The 4,387-nt window shown below is 44.5% G+C and overlaps 1 pseudogene across 1 annotated transcript; it reads right to left on the reverse strand.

Annotated features, from left to right (window-relative positions):
* Positions 1-2,320: 2,320 nt before the first annotated feature.
* LOC105988996 lies at positions 2,321-3,457 on the reverse strand (annotated as a pseudogene). Its single transcript, XR_001175228.1, has 2 exons — positions 3,047-3,457; positions 2,321-2,837 (listed from the first exon to the last, which is right to left on the reverse strand). The product of XR_001175228.1 is annotated as a stathmin-like (transcript).
* Positions 3,458-4,387: the final 930 nt, after the last annotated feature.

The raw sequence follows: 4,387 nt of genomic DNA on the forward strand, positions 1-4,387 counted from the left end.
TCACCTTCAGCTGAAGAGCTGAGGGACAGTGCCCAGGCCCAGAGTTCAAGCCCCATGACCGACAAAAAAAAAAAAAGATGCTCCACAATCAGTCTCACAGGGCCTTTCTTCCAATGTGGTATAAATCAAAGGAAAAGATCAAACACATTGGGACTGCCATTAAAAATTTGGAAAGCTAGGCTCGTGCTTATAATCCTACCTACTCAGGAAGCGCTGGAAAATCTGTTGAGACTCATCTCCCATTAACCAGCAAATATCCAGAGTAGATAATATGTGGCTCAAGTGATAGAGTTCCAGCCTTGAGTGAAAAAGCTGAGTCAGCAACCAGGCCCTAAATTGTTTCCATCATCTAAAATGATGGTTTCTTCCCACCCCAGCCCACCCCAAATTACAGGGACTTTATTCTTGTTATGTTGGAATCTCAACATGGTCTCTCTGCTATTTGTTTGGTCCTAGTGCTAGGTTTAGCAACAGCCCCTTCTGCCAAATTTGCTACAAGACCAAAAGTTGTCTTTTCTGTGGCCTTTTCCCAAGAAGAGGAAGCTGTTGATAAAAATCAATTGACTGCCATATTGTGATTGCTGCTGGGGCTCAACAATAATCCTTCTTTCCCCACTGATCCGTACCACCCACACTTCCTAAGCTTCTGTCCACAAACTGACCACAACCCATCATTTCTTTTTCTTTTTTGGGTCTGGTTGTGGGGCTTGAACTCTGGGCCTGGGCGCTGTCCCTCAGCTCCTCAGGTCAAGGCTAGCACTCTACCACTTGAGCCACAGCACCACTTCCAGCGTTTTTATTTTTTCTGCTTATGTGGAATCGAACCCAGGGCCTCATAAGGCAAGCACTCTACCACCGAGCCACCTTCCCAGCCCAACCCACAATTTCTTTTGGTGCTCCTTTGATTTTACCCTTACCCAGTGCTGCTCACTAGCCTCCCTGGCCTATATACTCCTAGAGCAATATTACCAAAACCTCCTGACCTATGCTAGGCTGAATCTTTCACTTATGCAAGAGTTCATTCTCTGGAGTGAGAGTGCCCCCTGTTGAGATTAGAACCAAACCTTATTAGCTGTGCAAGGACTGACGTGTCTTGAGGCTGATAAACTAACTCCAAGTAGTTTAAAGTGAAAAAAAAAATCAGTGAAGCAGTGAAGAATATGCCATGCCCACACAGGCTCTACTCTCGCACATTTTAAGTTAAAGGCAATAGAAAAATAGCAGGTGCAACATCACTTCTTTCTGTTTCTTAAAAGCAGGATGACTCTTCTGTAATTCTAGCTACACAGGAGGCTGAGATATAGAGGTTTATGATTCAAAACCACCTAAAGCAGAAAAGTCCTCAAGACTCCATTTCCAAAATCGTACACAAAAACCTGGGTAAGAGACAGCTGAGTACAGGCAACCCTGAGTTCAAACTCCAGTGTGTATGGGGAGGGGATAGGGGAACAGGAAATGAAAAATCCCATGATATACTCCCTACACCAAAAAGAAAGTTACCATTCTTATCCCCATGGATAGGAAGTTTAGGCTAAGAAAAACTGTACAAACCAGTCCTGTTAAACTAAACCTCATCTCCCTTATCTTTCTAAGTGTTCTCTGCTCAGTTAGCTGCTCTAGCAGTTAACTGCCCAAAGCAGTCTCTGCTTTGTCACTTCTTTTTTTTTTTTTTTTTTTGATGGGTCATGAGGCTTGAACTTTGGGCCTGGTGCTATCCCTAAGGTCTTCAGCTCAAGGATAGCGCTCTACCACTTGAACCACAGTGCCACTTCTGGCTTTTTCTGCTTATCTGGTGCTGAGGAATCTGAGGCCTCGTTCAAGGGAGGCAAGCTCTCTACCACTGAGCCACAGTCCCAGCCCCCTGCTTTGTCACATTTTTACAATTTGCTACCCTTTGTCTAACACACTGCATCATAAGAGTTCAAGTTTGTGTCAATGAATTTTAATTTCCTTCTGAAGATTCCTTTGCCATGTAAAACTTGTATTAAATAAATGTCTTTCTCTCTCTCTCCCTCTCTATCTCTCTCTTTCTTTCTTTTTTTTTGGTTGTGGGGCCTGAACTCTGGGCCTGGGCACTGTCCTTCAGCTCTTCAGCTCAAGGCTAGTGCTCTACCACTTAAGCCACAGCGCCACTTCTGGCTTTTTCTGCTTATGTGGTGCAGAGGAATCGAACCCAGGATCTCATGCATACAAGGCAAGCACTCTACCACTGAGCCCCCTTTCCAGCCCTGTTTTTCTTCTGTTGATATTTCTTTTCTTTTTTTTTTTTTCAGCACTCTGCAGTTCATTAACCACTCAAGTACAGTAGCATCTGGTAAAATTGGGACAGGATTGGAATTGAAAAGTGAACAGATATTCAGCATCTAACACTTTAAAAGAAGCCACTACATACTCTTTTCACAAATGTTTTCACAGAGCCAATACAGTACTAGCCATTAACCCAGTACACCAAGGGTACTGAAGTAGAAAAGATGCAACAAGAAAAATAGCTACATTAAAAAGACCAACACTTTAGAAAAAGAGTAAAACACTTTTAGTTTCTCCCCTTTAGCCCCTAAAATGTCATCTTACAGTCTGATCTACCTATATAGTCCTACATCAGCTTCTAGAATATTTGTCAGGAGGGAAAAAAATAAAATGACACTGGCCAGTACAGTCTTTGGATATTTAAGGAGGGGAAGGGAAGAAGGTCAGTTCTCAGAAGAAAATTAGTCAGCTTCAGTCTCATCAGCAGGATCTCTGGACTCTGTTCTTCCGCACCTCTTCCACGTGCTTATCCTTCTCTCCAAAACGCTCCAATTTGGCAGCCATCTGTGCCTCTCGGTTTTCTTTGTTAGCTTCCATCTTTTTTTTTTTTTTTTGGGTCCAGTTGTGGGGCCTGAACTCTGGGCCTGGGCGCTGTCCCTCAGCTCTTCAGCTCAAGGCTAGCGCTCTACCACTTGAGCCTCACTGCCACTTCCGGCTTTTTTCTTTTTGCTTATATGGTGCTGAGGAATCGAACCCAGGGCCTCATGCATGCAAGGCAAGCATTCTACTACTGAGCCACCTTCCCAGCCCTTAGCTTCCATCTTATGGGTCAGTTTCTCCTCCGCCATTTTGCTGAAATTATTGTTCTCTTCTATTGCTTTCTGAAGCACTTCTTTCTCATGCTCTTGTTTCTCAGCAAGCTGCTTTAAGACCTCAGCTTCATGGGACTTGTGTCTTTCTTCTGCAGTTTCCAATTTCTTCTGAATTTCCTCCAGGGAAAGAGCCTTCTTCTTTGGAGGGGAAAGGGGGGAAATCAGGGACAGATTCTTTTGACTGAGGGCTGAGAATCAGCTGGCTTGAGGCTCGCTTCTCCAGTTCCTTCACCTGAATATCAGAAGAAGTCATGGTGAATAGAAGACAAGAGACTGGCAGTGTATTCTACACAATCCACTGGTAAAGAAAGCCCTGCTCCGTCTGAGCGGCCTGGCCACACTCTCTTTTGTTGATATTTCTAATATAAATGTAATGCTCAAGTGCAGCTGAAAACCCCTAAGAAAGCAGGTGTAAAGTTTTGTCTCTCTCTTGGACTGGGAAGGTGGCTCAGTGGTACAGTGCTTGCCCTGCATGCATAAGGCTCTGGGTTCGATTCCTCAGCACCACATTAAACAGAAAAAGCCAGAAGTGGTGCTGTGGCTCAAGTGGTAGAGCGCTAGCCTTGAGCTGAAAAGCTGAAGGACAGTGCCCAGGCCCAGCGTTCAGGTACCATGACTGGCAAAAAAAAAAAAAGAATTGTCTCTCCTGTTTGAGAACAAGTTTAGGAAAAGTGATGGCATCAGTTCCAATAGTCCACTTGCTTCTTTTTCTGTTTCTCAATTTTATTTATTTTGTGGGTGATGGGGCTTGAACTCAGGACCTGGGCACTATCCTTGAGCATTTTTGCCAAGGCTAGTGCTCTATCACTTTGAGTCACAGCTTCACTTAGGGTTTTCTGGTGGTTAATTGGAGATAAAGAGTCTTAAGGGGACTTTCCTGCCTGGACTAGCTTTGAATAGTGATCCTCAGATCTCAGCCTCCTGAGTACCAAGTGTTAGGATCCATTACAACGATCCCAGGTAACCATGTGGAAGCAGGCAGGCACAGGAGAAAGATTATTTTAAGGTTTATTAGAAGGGCCATAACTCCTCTTGGAGAGAGAGCAATATGGTGTCTGCCCCCATCCAGGTAGGTAGCTCTGGGGTAGTGGTGAGGTAAGGTAACTCTGGGCAGAGAGAGGGAGTGGCCAGGTCTGTGAGGAGCTCAGGTCTGTGTGGAGCTGAGGACTGAGGCGGGATAATGCTAACACCTAGGATTACATGCCTGAGCTACTAGCACCTGGCTCCATTTTCTGAGTTTGCTTATCCAAACTTTGTCTATTTTTTTT

Source organism: Dipodomys ordii, unplaced genomic scaffold (genome assembly GCF_000151885.1).
Source record: "Dipodomys ordii isolate 6190 unplaced genomic scaffold, Dord_2.0 Scaffold53, whole genome shotgun sequence".
NCBI classification, from domain to species: domain Eukaryota; kingdom Metazoa; phylum Chordata; class Mammalia; order Rodentia; family Heteromyidae; genus Dipodomys; species Dipodomys ordii.